At 41.0% G+C, this 22,807-nt stretch overlaps 1 protein-coding gene across 3 annotated transcripts in view; it reads left to right on the top strand.

Moving 5' to 3' along the window:
- Nucleotides 1-22,807, top strand: part of LRRC8D (leucine rich repeat containing 8 VRAC subunit D) — a 116,770-nt gene that overhangs the window by 15,539 nt on the left and 78,424 nt on the right. For 2 of the 3 annotated variants that reach the window (XM_030825068.1, XM_030825069.1), the window contains exon 2: nt 7,772-7,916. The exons of the other annotated variant lie outside the window; for it this stretch is intronic. The gene's annotated coding sequence lies outside the window, so the exon portion shown is untranslated. The remainder of the gene's footprint in view (nt 1-7,771; nt 7,917-22,807) is intronic. 3 annotated transcript variants of the gene reach the window in all.

The following is a 22,807-nucleotide window of genomic DNA, read 5'->3' as shown; positions in this document are numbered from 1 at the left end:
TCACATATTGAGGGCTTCACCTTAAAAAATAACCGTACAAATTATGATTGAGAGTAGTAAGGGTGACGTATTAGAAAGTTTTAATTATTCAGTGACCCTCTTTCCTTTCAGAGCCTTTGATTTTCTAGAAACATATGCTTTCCTCCCATAAACAAGCCTGCTAAGATATACTTAAAACCCATATCTGGTCAAGAATCTCTTCCTGCATATTGGCTACAGAGCTAATAGTGCAGTTCTTCAGTCTCTTGGGAGCTGCATGAAATGATGCTCACTTTTACATTTCCTAGGACCCAGCCTGAATATAGGTCATTTTTTTTTTTTCCAAATGTTTCAGAGCTCTCTTACTCTCATTTGTGAGTTCTAAATCAACTGCTAACATTTAAAATACAATTTTTGCTGGGAGGACAGATAGTTCTACCAAGGGATAAGCTATTTCTCAACATTAAAGCAATTAGAAATTATAATTTATGCTTAAAAAAATAATGTTAGTTCAAGTTTTAGCTTGCTTCTCTCTCCCTTCTCTGCTGTTCTTTGTCCTGCTATGTGTTTGCAAACCATTCTCATGACCTTCTGCCTGTGCGGCATATTTGTAGTGGGGCCAGATTATACATATGCTACTGACTTTTTCATCTGACTTCCTAAACTCAGCCTTTGAGCCCCTTCTTTCCTCTGGGTTTTCCTAACGAAGTCTTGTTGAAAGGAATATTATTTCCCATGGAACTTTACTGATAGTGTATGGAATAATGCGATCCTGCTCTGTGAAGTTCAGACCTGAAGTCTTAACATTTTAAACATGTGTCTACGTGCTATTGCTTACTTAGTTCAGTCTTGGCATTTTAGGTCTAGAGGTGGTTACTACCCATTGGACATCCATAGCCACTCCCTGCAAATTAAAGGGGACACAAAAATGAAACTGAACTTCTGTTTTTTCTTCACCTCTCTGCTAATTTAACTAAGTCAATTGGCTTGCCCTCATTTGCCCTCTTCACACCTCCCAAATTAATGTTATGTGCACATTTGATTAAAACAGCGTGAGTAATTTCTAAGTTACTTTTGAATACGGATTGAATTCCGTTCCTTGTAGCTTTTCTCTTCATCATATTAGTAGATGTGGCCAGTGTTTTTCTTTCTAGCCTGCTTAACTTGTGTGGTTCTTGGAACAACACAAGTTTTAGTTGATTTAGGATCCTGATTTCACAGGACACTGTATCAACTGCTTTACCAAGATCAAAGTACATGGGTTCACTGCATTCCTTTCAGTTGCTAATTCAGTTGTGCTGTAGCCAGGCAATCCTGGAGCCTTGAAATCCAGGATTCTGGTCAAGGTGAGGAAGCAGCCCTTCCTCCTAGCTTTTTCATTCTGCAAATATCTTTTCTTTCCTTCTTAATATTTATTTATTCAGCAATGTGGCCCAGGCTCTGCATCCCTGACTCCCTAAAGCTTTCAGCCTAGTGCCCCTAGACTAGTGGTTACATTCCTGCTACAAACTGGAAAGTCTCTGAGCCCCTCACCCCACTCCTCCGCACTTCTTTCTTCTGCTGTATTTATGGCACTGTACCTCATGAACTTTCACACTAGGGAAAGCAAACTCAATCCAATTGGGTCTTATGGGTAAGAAAATGTGTTGGTTAAAATAGATTCTGGTCAGCCAGGCTATTGAAGTTTTAGTATTTACTAGCAGTGTGACTTTGGGCAAATTACTTAACATCTCCATGTCCGTGTCTGTTTTCTCATCTGTAATATGGAGGTAATGATAACTCCTACTTCATAGGGTTGTTGTCAGGAATCATTGAGTTAATACATGTAAAGTGCTTGGCATTTATTAAACTAGGGTTAGTTAAAAAATTGATGAATAAGCTATTAAAAGTTCATAATAAAGTTTCTGGAGTTTTCAGGTACGCCGTTTCTCTTTCGTGCCATTTGCCTTGGCTATTCCACTATAGGCAAAGGAAAGGAGATGAAATTTAAAGTATCTAATTTTGTAACCTTAAATTATTCATGAATTGTTTTTCTTCATGTAGACTCCACTATAATGTATAATGGAGAATTGTATTCAAGATATGATGTGTGTGACTTATTCCTTATGAACTCCGAAAGTCATTTTTAAGAGCACTTCTTAATAATGAACATTATGTTTATTTGACTTTTAAGGATCCAACCCTTTTACATTGTTGGGCTTTTTAATATGTTATTTAAAAAACAAGATTGCCCAGGCCAGGCGCGGTGGCTCATGCCTGTAGTCCCAGCACTTTGGGAGACCGAGGTGGGTGGATCATTTGAGTCCAGGAGTTTGAGACCAGCCTGGGCAACATGGCGAAACCCCTGTCCCTTAAAAAAAAAAAAAAAAAAAAAAAAAAAAAAAAAAAAAGAGAAAAAAGAAAAATTAGCTGGATGTGGCGAGCTTCTGTAGTCCCAGCTACTGGGGAGGCTAAGGTGGAAGGATTGGTTGGGCCCTAGAGAACAAGGCTACAGTGAGCTGAGACTGTGCCACTGCACTCCAGCCCGGGCAACAGAGTGAGACTCTGTCTCAAAAATAAAAATAAGATAAATAAGATTGCCCAAAGAGAATTAAAACAATGTTTCAAATAAGGAAACAGATACTACCACAGGAGATTAACAGACAAAACATGCTTTCCAAAGGAGAATGAATTATAGGACAGTATTTCATCTACATAATACACATTAAAATCAACAGTCATTAAATAACCCAAGGCTATTCATTCCTAGCAGTCTGTGCTGGGAACATTTTGAACAGTCTTTTATACAGGTATTTGCATTTAGTCAGAATTTTGGGGTATCTTACCCTTCTTTCACAGTATTATGCTTAGTAAATCCCAGTACATCAACCATCGTGTCCTACTTTACATGCATTTTTTGCATACTAATTGAAGAATGAGAGAGGAAGCTTGGAAAAAATGTGTTAAGATTTTGTTTATCACAGTTTGATCAGTGGATCTGTCTTCTTATTTTATAAAATAATATCCAGCTGCAGCTCAAGGGCATATTTTACCTAATTTATATCTACTTATATTCCTGTGGCTTAAAGTCAGTTGGCCTATTACAAAATACATGTTTATCCTTTACACTTTACCAAAATCTGGTGAGGTGATGAGGGTGTATGATGCACTTGAGAGACCACATTACAAGTTATGTTTTTAAAGTGGGATTTTTTTCTGAGCAAAAAATATGTAGTGCAGAATAATATATCCACAGCCAAAATGCACCCACTCATTTCTATTCAATTAAAAGAAGGAAGAACAGACCTAGGGTGAGTTTTCGTTCCATTACCTAAGGCTTTGAGAATATCACTTAACATCTGTGAGCCCCGCTGCTGCTTCTGTAACACATTAATGATGACACCTCCCTGCAAAGGTAGTTCTGAGAATTCATTGAGGCAGGGCCTGTGAGGGTTTGTCCTGTGTAATGTTAGTAATTTTGTGCAAGGTGTGTGGGTTCATTGTGTGTGTGTGGAAGCTGAGGAAATTGGAGCATTGAGCTTAGAGAGATACCAGCTCAGGCCTGTAGCCACCCTGGCCCTATGTTTCTGCCTTGTGGCTGGATCTTCTAAGTCATGCTGTGGGATGCTTTAAGTAGTGCTTTCCTTATTGTTTGCTCAAAACCAGGAAACTATCTTACAGGCATATTTATTTTTTTAAGATGATTTGCGACCCTTGCTGCATTTTGTCATGTGAAATGACACTTACTCTGGTTCCTTAAAGATGGCTAATAACCCTCTGTGGGTAAATGCCAATCAGGCCAGCCAGTTGGCTCTGCGAAAGGCTTCCTTGAAAGCCATGGTTCAGGTTTTGCAGAGGCCAGGAAGTGAATGTGAGTGCCAGAGACCTCCTTTCCAGAAAATCCTGTTGCATGTGCTACCCCGGAGGTGTGAAGACAAGGTAGGGAGGGACACTGCTGTGAAGGCTGATAGTGCAGAGAGGTCATCTCTTCGGTAACCAGACAGCTTGTCATTTTTTATTTTGTTTGCAAAATCCATGTGTAATAATCACCAAGAATCCTGATATTCACACAGAGAATTGCTTGTGGCAAACATTTTTAACCACCAAACTAAGATCTTTCTTAAGATGAAGAAAGATAAGCAGCATTGTTTTTTAGAGATGAGTTTATCATTCTCCTCCTCCACACCCATTAGTCCTCAGAAAAGCTATTTCTTGAAACTGAATTTGGAGCTTCTAAAATGGCTTTCAAAGTGTTGCTCTCTTCATCTGGGGATTGTGGTACTTAGGGAGTGGAGACTTTCAAAGTGAACCTTCCACATTTTTCCAAAATCGTTTGTGGCATAATTTGTGCCTACCTGAGAGTGTACTTTTTCTTCTTATGAGGCTGTGATTTTAATATATATACACACATGTGCGCATACACACACACACAAAAGCATAACAGCGGCTATGAGAAAGAAACACTTCTCCACGAAACACAGAAGGAGCGGGCGAATAGCTGACCAGGGGAAAGTATGAGATGGTGTTCAGGCCTCATGGTAGTTAGGATTAGGAAATGTCAGGGGCTGTGTTGTATTCGCCAAACTGTAAACTTTGGGAGTCCTACAGAGTGAATGTTAAATATTTTTGATAAGGAGGAGGGTTTGGGTTCATAGGGAGCCTAAGAAAGAGAAATGTGGCTGCCCTTCTCCCACAGCTGGCCACTGCTCTAGAGGGGAGAGTATTACACATTTGGGTGTGGACATAGCAGCGTAGGTGAATACCAGTGTTAGTCTCCCACCAAATGCTCTTCTGTATTTTGTTACCTATTAAACCATACAAACTCTTCTATATATCATTAAATTATCACTCAGTACAGTACTTGGACAAAATAGGAATAGTCTACTGTTGACTGTTTTTCGATTAATGACTTTGAATTTTTCCTAAGAGAGATTTTAAGAAGTTAGATAGTCTAATCTCATGAGTCCCAAATATAAAAAACAAAGGCTCTGCAGGTTTAAGTTTTCCTTTGCCTTTTCTTAAGAATTTAAACATTTTTCTTCAGAGGTTTTCCTTTGGGCTGTTAGATAATGAGTAACCAAAATGAAGGAGGGATACCAAAAGATATTTCAAAACATAATTGTGTCCTTAAAAACATGGTAATAATTGACAGGGTTTTTAAAATGAGAGAAGTTTCTAGCTAAATGCCCTGCTTCACACCCCCACTCCCCACACTGAGTACTTTGTGGAAAATATGTGGTAGCTGTTTGGGAAGAAATATTAAGCTTGTGAAAAGAGATGAAGAGTTGCCAGGACCACGGTAAGCAAAGGACTGAGAAGGAAAAAGGTGGACAGAGCTAGACGCTAAAAGGATGCTAAGATCCGTTGAGAAGTCTTTTAGTAAGAAGCCATCATTAGACTGCAAGTGCCTGGTGGACAGGAATGCATCTCACTGGTCCTTGCAGTCTTCTTGCCAGCCCCTGCCTTTGTACTTGCAGGCCATGGTCATCTGGGTGCGCTACAATTCAGGTCTGTGAGGTGGGGAGAAAAGGGTGGGTGAGGTGTAGTTCATCATCTGGAGGCTTCAGTATTGTCAAGATTCCCCCCTCCCCTTTTTTTGAGTGCGCAAGACTCTTAATCACCTTTTCATTTGGTTGCATCGGGAGCCTCATAGCAGCATGCTACTGACAGGTGATTGTGAACTAAGTGTTAAAGCAGAAGGAAACACAATGAGAGAATGTCAACTTGAAACCATGTGTGTTTTTGTGAACAACGTTTGCCACTTTCTTAAAGAGCCCCAGTTAGAGAAAAAATAATGCAGGAAGCAAATTTTAGTCAGGTTGTTAGGTTCTGAACTGGACAGACGTTGTGCCTTGGCATATGAGTAGCCATTCTAGAACCTTTTGAACTTTTGCCACCAAGTAATTCTGAAAAGGCTGACAGCCAGCAGTAGATAATGGAAAAAGCCAGTGTCCTCTGCCCGAGAAATTAAGGTATGTATTATTCAGGTGGTTAAAGAAACTGCCTAGCACAACAGCAATAGCTGGTAAGTGGCAGGATCATTCAGAGATGAAGGGATGGATCACAGGATGGTTGCTGTGCTGGACTTTCTCTCTAGAAGTCATGATCATTGGCCAGGCATAGTGATTTATGCCTGTAATCCCAGCACTTTGGGAGGCTGAGGCAGGTGGATCATGAGGTCAGGAGATCGAGATCATCCTGACCAACGTTGTGAAACCTCATCTGTACTAAAAATACAAAAAAATTAGCTGGGCATGGTGGCGTGTGCCTGTAGTTTCAGCTTCTTGGGAGGCTGAGGCAGGAGAATTGCTTGAACCCGAGAGGCGGAGGTTGCAGTGAGCTGAGATCACGCCACTGCACTCCAGCCTGGGCAACAGAACGAGACTCTGTCTCAGAAAAAAAAAAAAAAAAATTCGTGATCATTGTAGGAATTCGCAGTGTAGGGGAAATGGTGCAGATTTTGTAATCAGGAAAGACCTGTATTCAGCTCTCCATTTGACCACTTTCTAGCAGAGCCATGGGAACAGTTAGTTAATTTCTCTGACCCTGTTTCCTCACTTGGGAATAGGACTTTGCAGATCTGTTGGAAAATATTAAGGCCAAGAGGGGTTTAAAACGAGATGTTGTCTAGCACTGAGTAGGAGCTTAATATCTATCAGTTCCTTTCTGCTTCAGTCAAAACTGAGCTTTATATGTAGAATAATTATTGTTTGTATTCCATTCTCCATTTTGAGTATGGAGCCATGAATGCCAACAGCTTGATGATAAAAGGAGCCGTTTGTCAGAGACAGTCCTGTAAGCGCTTTGTAACCTGGTAGACTGTGCATGTAAGGGCAAGCAGGTTACAAATGAGAATCCCCATAGCCAGCACACTCTGCATGCAGCAGATTCTTAAGCCATCTGTGTACTCTTTTTAACACTATACCGAAGTCCACTTAAGTCAGAGTTCAACAAAATGAATGAATGTAATCCCGGGACTATGGAACTTCTCTGTGATTACATAGCACAGAGAACTACGGAATCATTTTCTGGAAGAATGCACCATGCGATTATGCTCCATGCGGAATTGGTATATGTAAATGTTGGTAGACTGTGAGGATGAGGTTGACAGGTTGATCTGAGCAGAGACCCTAGGAGGAACCGAGGATACTATGTAGTTTTGTGGTTGTTACTGTTGTTTTGCGGTTCCTGGCTGCTCTGTGTTGGCAGCTGTGTGCACGCTTTCTCTTTTGAGCCAGCGAGGCACAAGACAAGTAATTTCCCATCCTGAATCTCTCACAGCTGCTGAGCTGTAGTGGATATACTGGGATGTGGCTATGAACTTTAAAAATTTGCATAAATCCAGCCCCCACTCCCCTGCAAAGGCTCAGTCTTGTCTTTACACATTCCCTGAGGTGATTATTTTCTGGGAGTAGGGGTGGGGATTGGGAGGGTGAAGAAAGGAAGAAAAAGAAGGCCGACCACTCTGGGCACCGGCGGAGGAAGCGTGGAGTCCATTGATCTAGGTACTTGTTGGGAGGGGAGAACCCGAGCAGCAGCTGCAAACGGAAGGGCTGCGAGCGAGCGGCGGGCGGGCGGCTGGCAGCGAGGCCACCGGCAGGGGGGGCCCGGGCCGAGGCCGCGCCACCTCGGCACCACGCGGGCAGCCGGTGCGGCGGGGTCGCCGCGGCCGGGGGAGCCCTGGGTGCCTACCATGGCAGTTATGCAAGCGGTGGCCCCCTGGTCATGCCTCCCCGCCGCCCTGCACTCCTTCCTCCCCGCTGCCGACACTCGGAACTCTCTCGCTCTTTCTCTCCCCTGTGTTTTCAAACAGGAAGTGCACGGCTGTCTATAACGTGCTGCTGGGTCTCAGGATGGAGGAGTGAAGTCTCCTGTCGCCGTGGTTCCAGCCTCCGGAGCTCGCCCAAGCCGCGTCCCCAGAGAGCGCCCTGAGAGAACAGGGTGGCCGCTTGGTCCAGGTGCGCGGGGTCGGGTCTGGGTCCAGGGCGCAGGTCTGGGTCCATGGCGCGGGTCGGGAAGTCCGCGGCACGGAGCGCTGCTGGTGTCGGATCTGCATCTCCAGCTCTGTGCTACAGCTTCACTTGCCCGCCCCCCACCACTGGCTTCTCACCCGGGGTCTCTGCCAAACTCTGGCTGCTGCCGCCCTGGGTTCGGGCCGGCGGAAGGCCCTGGGCATGCGCTGCGGGGCCGCCTGCGAGGACTCTACTAGGGCGCTTTCCAGGCTGGGCTGCCCCGGGCTGCGCTGGCGCTGGGGCTGCCAGTGCCCTAGGAGTCTTCCTAGAGTCCCCAGCTGCCCTCTCCACCCTCTCCTCCAGCTGCTGCTGCGTGAAGCAGCAGCTCTTTCAGCTCTTTGTTCCTCCCTTGCTGGTCTAGGGTCATGCACATAAATGTCCTCGGAGGCAGGGTGGTGTGAGAGTAAGGGGTTGGGACGTAGGGAAGAGGAAGAAGATGAGTTGTGGGTGAAGTGTAAGGTGGACAGGAGAAAAGAATCTTAGTGTCTATGCTTAGAAATCAGCTCCTCAGCTGCTGAAACAGAGGACCCTGGTTCCTTGGTTTCTGTTGTGGGAAAGCCAGGCCATGCCAAACGGAGGGAATTAATGATGCAGGCACACACCGGAAAGGTAGGGACCAGGAATGAGGCACAGCAGCGCGTTCTGAGATGTTTAGTCTGGTGTCTGGCTTGTTAACTCCACTGTGGTTTCTGAGCCAGGCTTCCTCGCTGAGACAGAAGGTACTCTAACATATGAGCCAGGCACCTTTATTAATTCCATTTGTCATCAAAGTAAAATTCAGAGTGACTTTTCTCAAATTCACCAGGTAGATTATAATTTCACATCCACATCGTGTTCCATCTCAAATGTTCACAGAAGGAGAATAAAACGCTAGGGCTGGTTTTATGCTACAGACGTTTTGCATCTTTATTTCCCTGGCAGGTCCTCTTTCTCCAGACTAACTCAGATGGACTTCTTCCCCCAGTAAAAGCCTAGCCTTGTTTTACCGCCTGTTTATCTACCTGGTGAAACTCTAGTCTTGGGGAGGACACTAAGGGGAGTGGGATGGCTGAGAATAATCAGTTTGACGGGATCATTATATGGCCTCAAATTAAATGAGCCCTATTAAAGCCAGTAGCATCTTCTTAATTTTTATTTCCGAGGAGGGGATGTGAGCATATGACTAGAGGGGAGGAAAGTGAGACTCTGCCAAAGAAGGCCTCTCCCTGTAGCACAGAGGAAAAGTGAATCTGTAGCACAGTATCACATACACTGCGTGCTTTCACTTTATTGGGTAGCCAAGCCATCTAAGGAGTCAGGGTTAGGTGTAGAATTTACATTCATGACGTGGGATGCTGACTATAGCATTCTGATGCTGAAAATTTTATCATAAAACGTATTTACTACATAATTAAGTTTGCTTTGAAAGGAAAATTTACCAGGGTGGTACAGATTTACCAGCTTGAGTACAAAACATGTACTCAATAAGTACATGGCATTAAGTAGTCAAAATGCACTATGAAAACTGAACAGTTAAACTTATCCTTCCTAGATAGACATGGACTTCTTAAGTTTGAATTTAATTGTGAGATGGCTGTGTTTATGCCTCTTCCTGCCAAGTACGTCATGAAAAGTGAGAAAGTAATTGAGAGAAATTCTTTTTATTTTGAGACGGATTTTCATTCTGTCACCCAGGCTGGAGTGCAGTGATGCGATCTTGGCTCACTGCAATCTCTGCCACCTGGATTCAAGCAATTCTCCTGCCTCAGCCTCCTGAGTAGCTGAGATTACAGGTGCACGCCACCACACCCAGCTAATTTTGTATTTTTAGTAGAGACAGGGTTTTGCCGTGTTGGCCAGGCTGGTCTCGAACTCCTGACCTCAAGTGATCTGCCCACCTCAGCCTCCCAAAATACTGGGAGGCCACCACGCTCAGCCAGTCAAAAGAGATTCTTGAAAGACCTGTACTACCATAGTGTTTTGCATCTATTTATTTATTTATTTATTTATTTATTTATTTATTGAGATGGAGGAGTTTCGCTCTTGTTGCCCTGGCTGGAGTGCAATGGTGCGATCTTGGCTTACCACAACCTCTGTCTCCCGGGTTCAAGCGATTCTCCTGCTACAGCCTCCTGAGTAGCTGGGATTACAGGCACACGCCACCACACCCAGCTAATTTTGTATTTTTAGTATTGATGGGGTTTATCGATGTTGGTCAGGCTGGTCTAGAACTCCTCACCCCATGATCCACCTGCCTTGGCCTCCCAAAGTGCTGGGATTACAGGAGTGAGCCACTGCACCCAGCCACTGCCTCTACTTTTATACCTATGTGTGTTCCATGCCCCCCAGTTTATTATTTGGGGACTTTCTTTAGCATCTGCCACTCTGCTCTAAGATACAGTAGAACAGCTTTTGTGAGCCTCCAAATCTCTCTCCCATTTAGGAACAGAGTCTCCTTCCATTCTAGTGATATTTAAACTCAGAAATCATAACTGGCCTTTAGATTGTCATTTTCTGTTTACACAGTGTATATGATGTATTTTTTTTTACTCCTTTCAACAGAGCTAAACTCTTCTTGCTCCTTTCAATGATGTAGTGAAGTAGGATTCATTTTCTCCAGTTTATGGAGAGAGGAAACAGGCTGATGAGATGTAACTTGTCAGTGGTCGTATTAGTAAATGGAGTTGTTGGGACCTGAACAAGGTCTTCTGATGTAATCCGTGGCTCTTTCGTAGTCTGGAAAGCCGCTGCCTAAGGAAGAGGTGGTAGTGCTGATTCAGGTGGTCCTTTGCCATTCCAAAAGAAAGCTGGATTGCCTTACCAAATCTCCAGGTTTTTCGTTATTCCTCTTCACTCAGGCTCTGCCCAGAGCTCAAGGTTTGTTTTCATTTTTAAAGCAGTTTTTTTTTTTCATATTTGAAATTTACACTTCCTGTGTGTCTGTGACTAGATTTAGCTGTGTTTGCACCAGTGTGATTTGTATTCTGCCAAAATTCTAGTAGTATATTTTAATTTACAGATACCTTTTGTCAGGTTTTAGTGAGCAAGTGTCTTTCCAAGAGTTCAGATTATCATATTTTACCATATTTTAGAATTAAAAAACCTCTTCTGGCTTACTCCTAGGGCAGTTTATATCCTAGAAAATTAATTAATTAGTAAATGATATATATGACTCTCCACTCCCCATTACTACTGCCACCGTGCACATCCCCTACTCTTTCATTCCAGCTCACAGTAATCCACTGAGAGGTTCACATTACAGAACAATGTGAGCAAACCCATGTAACTTTAAATTATAGATTAAATATTTTTGTAACATTCCTTAAATGCAAGTAAGTTTATTTCCTTATCTTTGTAGCGCTTAAAGTTGAGGCTGTCTTTAGTTACAGTTTTAATGTTGCACCATTAACTAAACTGTAAAATTATGGTTTAATTTGTTGTACTGCAAATTAAAATTTGGAGTACACTTTTCATAAGTGTTGGATAAAATATTTGTTTTCTCTTCAATAATTGGAATATTTATAGTGGCCTATAACTTTCCCTCTGTAAAACTGTGGTCAAAACCCTCAGGGAGAGGAGAAGGTAAAGGAGGAGCAAAAGAGAGGAAATGAGAGCTCATTCTTTTATAAGGGAGGAATGAAATGATATATGTATGGTTCCTTAATACGCAGTGCACTGCCTTTTCTGTCTGTTGGTGAGTTGCAGTGGCTTGTGAACCAGCCATGTATCTCTTCCAACAGAAAGGCTAAAAATGAAAGGGTAACTAGCTTTGATGTTAAATGCCAAGGAAAAGTTAATGGCCAAGAGGGGACTAGGAGTGGAGATAAATGCAAGTTAAGATTTCATTTTTTCAAAACTTTTTTTCCCTTCGTGTATATTATAAAGTAAAAAATACCTTCTTAGTCAAATTGTAAACTATAATGCAGTGGCTCCTGACACTTAGAAAAATCAGGAAGCTTTTATTTAATATTAAAAGATTTCAGTGATCTTAACTGGTTCACTATTTTACTTCGTATCTCTTATAATTGCAAATGTTTCATGAGAGTTATTTAATATCACTCAGCCGAGTATATATTGCAAGTAATGACTTCGGCATCTTCCTGTATTTGTAAAAGAGCACTGCATGTATGTATGAGGTAGGGATTCAGCCTACAGACCTCTTGCAGTACCCTGAAGTCTACAGGTTGGGAATCGAGGCCAAAGCAAAACAACTGCTCCAGACTGAAAATGCTGAAATGGTGATGAAAAATGCATAATATGTTAGCCATCAGATTATAAAGATTCCCAGGTGGAATTTTTCCTCTTTGTTGTACATTAAATGGATTATGTGTTAAGCCCTGATTTTGGATCTGGTCTTGTTTCCGTGCTAATTGTTTTTCATGGTCAGCTTTGAGATCTTTGCAGTTAGTCATGGATAACTGGATTTCTCTTAAGAGCATTTTCCCTACAATACTTCTGCGAATATCCCTTCCCTGTTTTTGTAGAGTCAGGACTCTGAGGCCAGTTTCAGAATCATGACAGTCATAGCCACCACCACCACCACCATCAGCCCTATATTCATTTCCCAGAAGCTAAAAGAGGCTTCCCAATCTTAACCTTTACAATTTGTGGTAAGTTTTAAGGAAAGGGAGATAGGATTTATCCCTGTTCTGCAGTGGGAAAAACTGATGTGTGAATTCATATTGAATTAGTCTTTCTGATTTCTGTGTGCGTTGTATTGACATGAATGTAAGTCATTCTGCTTAAGATAGGTTGAGCAGGGCATGGAAATCTAATAGGGTTATTTCATGAAGTTCCTTTATTTGGTTAAAAGAAATCACTTCCTATCTATTGAACATCATATTTTTCAGGCACTGACAAATAGACATTGATTATCTCTAATCCTCCTGCTATTATGCAGAGTGGGTAATAACCCTGTTTGTTTTTTTGTTTTTTGGGTTTTTTTTTTTCTGAGACTGAGTCTCGCCTTGTCGCCCAGGCTGGAGTGCAGTGACACGATCTCGGCTCACCGCAAGCTCTGCCTCCCAGGTTCATGCCATTCTCCTGCCTCAGCCTCCCGAGTAGCTGGGACTACAGGCGCCCACCACCACGCTGGCTAATTTTTTGTATTTTTAGTAGAGATGGGGTTTCACCTTGTTAGCCAGGATGGTCTCGATCTCCTGACTTCGTGATCTACCCGCTCTGCCTCCCAAAGTGCTGGGATTACAGGCATGAGCCACTATACCCAGCCAATTACTCTGTTTTATGTGAACAAACTGAGGCAGGCGGAGACTCCAAGTCACACAGACAAGCTAAGGCCTGGACTCAGGATCCAGATTTGTGCAGTCTCCAACACTAAAACATTTCCCTCACTGTATATCCTGCTTTCCTTGTTCTTAAACTAGCCTATGTAAAGAAATGATCATGGTTTGTGTAGTCTTACCTGCTTTCAGCAAAGGTTAAGTTAAAACTGTAGACAATATGGAGACAGTACAAATAGGGGCATGAAAGGGTCAACATTTTTATGAATATTTTTGGCTTCCATGTAGTATGTATTCATTTTTTTCTAAGCAACCTAGGCATATGGAATTTATTGGCCTTCATGAGAATTTCTTGAAACGATATTGACCACAAACAATATTGCTGGATCATAGGATATGTGCGTACTAGGAACTACATAATTTTACTGGGAACTGCACCGATAGTTGCCAACTTTATATCTCCACCAATACTGCATAATGCCTTTTTTTTTTTTTTTAACAAATTTCCTGATTGCTGCCAACCTGATAGATGTTGATTATACCTAATGGTTTAATTTTGCCTTTTTCTGATTGCTAGTGAGGCTGAACATGTCTTCATTTACTAAATTTAATTTCCCTTTTCCATGAATTGTCTTTTTATGTCTTTAGCCTGCCCTTTATTTTCTGTTGGGTCTCTTGCCTTTTTCTTGCAAGAACTTCTTGAGAGAATTTTTGTAATGTTTCTTGTGTATTCTAGAAATTAATTCCTCTTTGTCTTTAGACATTGTGAGTAATTTTCTTCTAGTGTGTCACTTTCCTAATAACTTTGTCTATGGTGCCTTTCAGTAATAGCAACAATAAAATCTTTAGTTTTAATGTAGTTATCTCATCACTTTATATTATTATTATGGTCCATGCATTTTGAGTCATTTAGGAAATCCTCCCCTATTCTGGGCTCACAATATTGTCTCTCATTTTCTTTTATTAACTTCAAAGGTTACTCTTATCATTTGGGTTTTTAAACTCTTTGAAATTTGAGATATGAAGCATTAACCCAATTTTTATTTTTAAAAATCTGGTCATATTGTGAGCCAGTTTTCCCAGCACTATTTGCCAACTAATACATTTTTTCTCCACAGAGTTTTGGTGCTACCCCTAGGATGTAAGTGCATATATGTAGATGTCTCTTTCTGAGATCTCTATTTGGTTCCAGTTGACTTAATTGTATGTTCTTGGGCCTTTGATATACTGTTTTATTTATTTATTTTTCAACTTTAAGTTTAGGGGTACAAGTGCAGGTTTATTACAAAGGTAAACTTGTGTCATGGGGGTTTGTTATACAGATCATTTTATCACCCAGGTATTAAGCCTAGTACCCATTAGTTATTTTTCCTGATCCTCTTCCTTCTCCACTTTCCAAAAGGCCCCACTGTGTGTTATTTTCCTCTATGTGTCCATGTGTTCTCATCATTTAGCTCCCACTTACAAGTGAGAACATGTGGTATTTGGTTTTCTGTTCCTGTGTTAGTTTGCAAAGGATAATGGCCTCCCACTCCATCCAAATCCCTGCAAAGCACATGATCTTGTTCTTTTCTATGAATTTTTATGTTCTTTTTTTTTATCAAGGAATACTACTCCTTGGTGTATATGTACCCCATTTCCTTTATCCAGCCTGTCATTGATGGACATTTAGGTTGACTCCATTTCTTTACTATTGGATACACTGTTTTAATTGTTCCATGTACCTTTATATAACATGATCTTATTAGCATGACTTCTTGTTACATGTACATTTATATAACTTGACCTTATTGTTATGATTGATACATTAATATAAATTTTAAAGTTCAAGACTTTAAGATTATTTTGAGGCAGATTCCTTGCCCTTATTTGCATGTGTTAACTTTTTGCAGCTACACATTTTCTAAAAATACTTTTCTAAAAGATACATTTTTCTAGAAATGTGTCGACCTATCTAGGAATATTGTTTAATTTCCTTACTTGGTAACATAATTTTAATATTGCTGACATTACATTTTCTTCTTTTTTTTTTTTTTCTCTTTTCTTCTTTTGTTAGCAGTTATGGCTCCCTTTCATACTTGGTCATCTGTGTAGGGCAGTGGTGTCTCACTTCAAAGGCTTGTCCTCCTCTCTTGCTCTGTATGTGCTTATAGAGCTATGATGTACATTCCTGGTATGGCTTTTGAATGAATGTCTTATGAGGTGTGATGCTGTACTGACTGCATGGGTGAATACTCTTGGAAGTCTCTTAATTATAGATGTCTCTTTATTATTGGGACAACTTTGTCAGTTTCAGCTTGATTTTCTCCAAGTTTACTTTGCTCTAGTCTTCTCAGTTTAGTGGGTCTTATTCTTTCCCCTGTCTGCAATTTATGTCACACTGAATCCTAGGTCACTTTATTTGATAAGTGGGTGTTTGTGTGCCTGTGCAGAGTACAATGTATTTTCCCCTTGTCTTTTTTTTTCTTTTCTTTTTTCTTTTTTTTTTTTTTGAGACGAGAGTTGCTGTGTTGCCCAGGCTGGAGTGCAATGGCACAATCTCGGCTCACTGCAACCTCTGCCTCCTGGGTTCAGGTGATTCTCCTGTCTCAGCCTCCTGAGTAGCTGGGATTACAGATGCACACCACCACGTCTGGCTAATTTTTTTGTATTTTAGTAGAGACGGGGTTTCACCATGTTGCCCAGGCTGGTCTCAAACTCCTGAGCTCAGGCAATCCACCTGCCTCAGCCTCCCAAAGTGCTAGGATTACAGGCATGAGCCACCGCGACTGGCACCACCTTGGTTTTTAAAATGTGATGAAACCACGTTGTATACATAGCATGGCTTATTATTATAAATAAATTTGAAATCATGATGGGGACAAATTTAGGTCTCAAAATAGATATTGTGTGACAAGGTTAGGCTAAGACAAAGATGTTAACCTTGGCCAATAGTTACAGGATTACATAGATAATAGCTGTATTTTTTTTTTCTAGTGTCTGTAGTTCTTCAGGTGCTTTATGGACACAGGAGAGAGTTGCAGTCTTTTTAGTTAACTGCTGAGATTTACCAAGCTTGCACAAGGTCTGATAAAATCATAATATAGAATGTTCTAGGGTCCAAAACCTGCTGAGATGGATAAGACTGATATCTGTGGGCTGTTGGAATTGTTCTCATATTGTGCTTTAAATGGGATTTATTAGCTATTCTCTTGAGTTTGATTATAACAGCCCTAGCTAGTGACCTGACTAAACTTACATGCTCATTAGAGGACTTTATCAGTATGGAAGTTCTCCATTTCTCATTCAGATTCCTCTGTGCTCCCCTTAGCAGCTGTCCTACCAGCCTTCCCTCTTATTCAATTACTGTAATATAATTGGCAGCCAAACTACTTCATCCATTCAACAGGAGACATTTGCTGAGCTCCAAATTATTAAATCTTAGTCCCCGCCCCTCCCCACCATCCCCCCGCCTCCTGTGTACTGGTCATTTTGTTAAGTTCTGAGGATGCAATGTGAGTATCAAATGGTGCCTAACCTCTGAAGATAGACTCATAAACCACTAACTAGAACTTAACTTTTTTATAACTTAAGGCACTTTATAGCAATATATTGTGGTGATAATGATAGAGAGTAGGGCACATAGAAGGGAGTGATTTGTTCTTTCTTGTTTGTGAGGAAGGAATTCCTGAAGGAGGGGATTTTGGTGCTGAATATTGAGAGGCTGAGATCATTTACCAGGCTGAGGTGGAGAAAGGACAGACAGAGGAAACAGCCCAGGTTCAGAGCCCCAAAGGGCTCAGTGAATGTGGAACATGGACTATGAGTGAATGGAGCCAAGCAATGGTGGTGCAGAGGGGAGAAGAGGCTGAAGGTGCCTACTGGCTTGGATTCTTGGTCAAACCCATGTCTAGGGCCATGCATTTCGTTTCTGGAAGTGTAAACTTTATCCTGACAGCATTGTGGAGTCATTAAAGGTAAAATAAGTGTTCCAATCACTGTTTTCAGGTATGTGAAAAGAAAGCAGGGAGCAATCTAGTGGCTACCATCATAATCCAGGCAGACGACATGAGGATCCGAACTAAGGTGATGAAGGTGAGAAAGGAAAGGAGAGACTGGATTGAATAAATGATTAGGAGAAATAATTAGTTATCGATTAGATGGAAAGTAGGAAAGGAGTAAGAGGAAGGAAAAAGATGATTCTTGATTCTTCTGGTTTTGATGACTTATGTCTGAAGGTGTCATTAGTAAGGATGGAAAACATAAGAAGTTTGGGGACAATTGTGAGTTCAAGTTGAAGTGGAGTTGAGGTGTCTGTGGGGCATTCTTTTGACCTTAAGAGGCCTGAGCCCCAGGAGAGAAGTGAGGGCTGGAGACAATTATTGAAGAGTGACTAGGATTGATCGTGGTAGCCATGAATGTCGTTGAAACTCCACAGGGATGGCCAAAGGATCAAAGACTGAGCAGACAAAAGAGGAAAATCTGAAAACAAAAGTGACAACATTGAGTACCAGGTGCTTTTTGTTTGTTTGTTTTTATATATTATACAATTCTTACAACAATCTCCTGTGAAATAATTATGTTATTGTCTTTTACAGACAGGGTGTCTAAACCTCAGGTGAGCAACTTGCCATGCTGCTCAGAGAGTAAATAGGGAAAAGCTGTCAGGTCCTATCAGGGCACAGGAAGGTCCGGTAGAGTGAAGATTGAATATAGGAGATTGCATCTGACAGTTAGGTATTCAGTGGGTAGTCAGAAGACCTCTAAAGCCTAACACTGGATTGTCACCAGTGAGGAAAGAGGAGGAGTTAAGAAGTGGGGGAAGCAAATGGAGAGAGAGTGAGAGAGCACAGGCAGGAGAGCGAGCAGATGCACGCGGGTGTGTACACGTTTGCGAGGAATTGTGTGTATGTGTGTGATAGTGAATAGAGCTTATAGTTTGGCTGAGAATAGTGGTGAGGAAGTGACTACAAGTAGAAGAGGAAATCATTAATGGAGTAAAGTTCCAGAAAAGATAGGGGGGCCAAGTTCTAGAGCACAAGCATACTCAAAGGGGTTGTTATAAAAGGGAATTGGGACGTTTATTCCATTGGGACAGGAGAAGATGAGGAAGAGATATGTGTGGCTGTAGGTGAATATGCAAGTGGGTGGGAAAGAAGTTGAGAAAGTTTGTTCCTGATGGCTTGGATATTTTCAGTAAAGGAGAAGATGAAATCTGCTGAGAGTGTGGGGCCTTGAGGACATAGCTGGAAGTTAGTATACAATTACCTTTGTAAGAGGAGCCCAGTGCTTTAGGATGAGAGATAGCTGTGCATCATTGAAGTCCCAGTTGTAGTTTTGTCAGTGGTGGTTAGGTGCTGATGGAGGATTTTTTTTTTTTTTCTGTTTGATAGAGTACTGTAAGATGAATAGCATGAATGACCTTTTAAAATAGAACGCACAGGCCCTGCCTGAAACATTAAGTTTGGATGGTGATATAAAGATCAGATGGGAGGAGAGAAGGAGCAGCAGACTTAACGTTAGGGAACTTGAGTTCTAGTTCTAGTTCTTCCATTTAATGGAAGACGGGGAGTTCTTCCTCTTTATCTTTCAATGGAGGAAGTTGCATTTAATGTCCTCTCAAGTCTTCTGTAGCTCTCAGAACTTCTGTGAGATTTGCACGTCATTAGACGAAAATGAGTGGAGAAGAGACTAAGAGCAGCTAGAGTCCTATCACTTATCATTTATGGGTTCTTCTGATGGCAGCACTAATCCCAGAGCCTTTGGGAAGTTACAGCATGAACAGCAGGATGGCTGTTAGATAACGGTACCCAGGTGTCTGCAGTTGTGTCTGTGCATGGCAATGGGAGAGGGGTAGCAAGTCAGAAAAGGGGAAGGACAGGAGCATGAATCTGTGATGGGATTTGTGTGTGGGGTAGACAGTGTGGATTTACCCTTTGCCCCTCCTGCTGAGTGCCATGGTTTCCTGAGGAATCACTGGTAGCAGATAATTTAGTCCTTTCATAAGAGGAGGTGATGCTCTTTGCATTCATCTCCCTATGTTGTTTCTCTCTCCCTCTCTGGTTCCATTTTCTTTTTTCTAGGCTCATTTCTCTCTTAGTTAAAAGTGTGGTGTTGTAGAAGAGAATCGAACAGTTGGAGAAGGCTAAGTATTCAGAGGATCTTACCTTAAAGAGTCCTTTCTCCTTTCCGTTTCCATCACTGCACCTTGAATGCCTTTGCCTGTAGATTTTGAAGGATTTCATCACTCTTCTGAGTTGGCTGTATTCTTCCTCTGGAAGGTGTACTTATTCTTCAAAGCCATTTAACTGTCTGAGCCCCCTTTTAAGAACAGGGATAACATCTTAAAGCCCTCAAGGTGTGGTTAGCATTAAAAGGTGAATCCAGTCAGATGAGTGGCTCCAGAGATTATTGTAATAATTTAACAAGCCTAAGCAGGTGATAGGACACTCCTTTGTAAATTAAGCCTCTAATCTTTCTTTATGCTCATGCCGATTTGAGAGAAACCTGGGAATTTCCTTTTCCCCCATTAAGCTATTACACAACTTAATGCTTGGAAAATTCTTCACAGGAAGAAACAGGGTGTAACAGTTTTCGTGAGGCATCTTTTAAAAATGCACCCTTTTAGCTGAAGTCTGAGAATACAATTGCCTCTCCACCCCCTTGCTCTAGTTTCTTTCTGAAAGTCTTAATTTCTCCACATAATTATGTACTCTTCAAAGTGAAAATAGTTAAAAAATTAAAACCACTTAAACTGAAAGTTAAAACATTGTTCATAAATGTGTTCTTCCATTTCCTGAGAAACAACAGGAAAGATTTGCTTTCTCAAAATAAACTAAGTAGCCTGAGTATGAAGTCAGACCAATAGAGATCAAAGATTCACACATCATCACACAATGGGAAATTTTTAGTCATTTTTCTAACCACAAAAATAAGTCTAATGCTAGTTTTGGGGGTTTGTTTTGTTGCCTGTGGCTTCAAGATATGTATGTGTAATTCAGAATGTACCTTTGGCATATTTGAAATTGACTTAGCCTAATGTGACTATCTAGTGTGTCTGAAAGAGCCTATTTTCAAGATATATTTGATGAGTGTGAACATACTACATATGCAGCAATGGAAAATAGCCTTCTTGGGCATTAAATTTAGGAAGAATGTAGAAAACCAGCTGACTTTTTGTATCTGTTTAACATCTAAAATTAAAATTAAAGTTGCTAGATCAGTAAATAATTGCATAGCTATGCTAGTAGTAAAAGTTTAGCAGCTCATGTTGAACACTGAACCATATTGAAAAAGGCATCTGCTACAGTAATCTCTCACACACACATACACACACACACTCAGGTAAGAATAACAGCATCTATTAATATTTCTCTATTTCCAGAAATAAGATATGAGAGGTTATTTTAAAGAAAGAAAGTAAATGCTCTTATGATTGGCAGATTTTTATTTGTGGGATACAAGCAAGATGAGGGAGCAGTATATGCATGCAGTATTCATCTATCATTAATTTGTGTCATATAACGTGATTCTATATTCCTCAAATGGTGTAAAATAGGTCAACATTTTGTCTTTCACAGAAAGATAGAAAATCAGATCTCCAAGCAGTTTACTGCTATGATCTCAGCTTCCTTTTCAAATCCCTTAGGTATTTTAAACCTAAGTCTTTATATTTAAAATGGGTTTCTTGCAGACAGTGTATATTTGGGTCTTGTTTTCTTTATCTACTCTGACAATCTGTGTATTTTAATTGGTGTGTTTAGATAATTTACATGTAAAGTGGTTATTGATATAGTTGGATTAATATCCACCATGCTTGTAACTGTTTTCTATTCATTGCATATGCTCTGTTTCTCCCCCCACTTTTACTGCCTACTGTGGTTTTAAGTTAACATTTTATATAATTCCATTTTATCTCCTCTTTTAGCATGTCAATTATACTTTCTTTTTAAAAAGGTTTTAGTGATTACCCTAGAGTTTATAATTGATTTTAGTTTCTTAAAACAAAAAAATACCCCAAATCGTATGTATGTGTATGCATAGAAAAAAATTCGAAGGCTTTTCAACGAGACATTAAGAGTAGTTATCGGGGCCAGTCGGTGGCTCACGCCTTTAATGTCAGCATTTTGGGAGGTGAGGCAGGTGGATCACCTGAGGTTGGGAGTTCAAGACCAGCCTGACCAACATGGAGAAACCTCGTCTCTACTAAAAAATACAAAATTAGCTGGGTGCGGTGGCGCATGCCTGTAATCCCAGTTACTCGGGAGGCTGAGGCAGGAGAATTGCTTGAACCTGGGAGATGGAGGTTGCGGTGAGCTGAGATCACACCATTGCATTCCAGCCTGGGCAACAAGAGCGAAACTCCATCTCAAAAAAAAAAAAAAAAAAAAGAGTAATTATCTCTGAGTGGTAAGATTATAGGTGATTTAGACTTTTTATAATTTTCTGTATTATCTGATTTTTTTAAGAAAATAACAAGCCGGTATTTTATAATCAGAAACAACGAAGCTTTTTCCATTTCAGTGAGAAAGAAAGAGGTAAATCACAGCAAAATAAGCTGGAAATCTATGGTTCTAAAATGTATACCCTCTCTCTGCTTCCACCTTGAGATAAGCTCATTATCCCATAATTACCTGCACTCCACTAGTGGGAAAAAGGAAAGGGGTTTACTGCTTTTAAGCTTGCATTGGAAAGGTTGTCAGCCCCTGTCCTATACCTTCTGTGCCTACACAATGAAAATTGAATCCTCAGAATGCCTTGGAATCAGTCCACCCTGTGGTTTGACATAAAGTTTTCTACATATGTAAAGTTAACCAGGCCCCACTATTTCTGCATTATTGAGGTTCTCCCCTAAGTAGAATGTCTTTTTGCCTATTCACTATCTTTCAAAAAATAATGAGTAGAATTAGAGCACTTGAAAACCACTTTAAGGTATAGCCTTTGCCAGGCACGGTGGCACACGTCTGTAATCACAGCACTTTGGGAGGCCGAGGTGGGTGGATCACCTGAGGTCAGGAGTTTGAGACCAGTCTGGCCAACATGGTGAAACCCCATCTCTACTAAAAATACAAAAATCAGCCGGGCATGGTGGCAGGCACCTGTAGTCCCAGCTAGTCAGGAGGCTGAGGCAGGAGAATCGCTTGAACCTGGGAGGCAGAGATTGCCATGAGCAGAGATCACGCTACTGCACTCCAGCCTGAGCGACGAGTGAAACTCCATCTCAAAAAAAAGTATAGCTTTTCATGACAACTTTGTAATACTTTTTTTGTTTGCTGTTATGAAATGTCTCCTTTTGGGTGGGATGGAGAGGGGATGTCAGGTAGTATCTGTGGTAATAGGTGAAGAGATTATAGCTAATGTGAGGCTGTTGGTCCATCTGGATTTCAGGGAACTCACCTCCCCACCTTGTGAAATATTAGAGAAAATTACCATTACTGTTCTCATGATGTTAATTATATCTTCTGAAGTTTTAGAGGTTTACATATAAACCAAACCCAAATTAAGGTTTAAGAAAGTGGCATGACTTAGTGCAAACAGATGAAATGTTGATTTCTTTAAAAGTTTTCTTATTACTAATGGATCTTGCAGGTGTTTTCAGGAAAGTTATAAATTTTGTAAGTATAATTTTAGTAAGTAAAA

The sequence above is a fragment of the Nomascus leucogenys genome, chromosome 12, assembly GCF_006542625.1.
Source record: "Nomascus leucogenys isolate Asia chromosome 12, Asia_NLE_v1, whole genome shotgun sequence".
In the NCBI taxonomy this organism is placed as follows: domain Eukaryota; kingdom Metazoa; phylum Chordata; class Mammalia; order Primates; family Hylobatidae; genus Nomascus; species Nomascus leucogenys.
The sequence above is the reverse complement of the archived record's forward strand: the minus strand, read 5'-3'. Positions and strand labels throughout refer to the sequence as shown.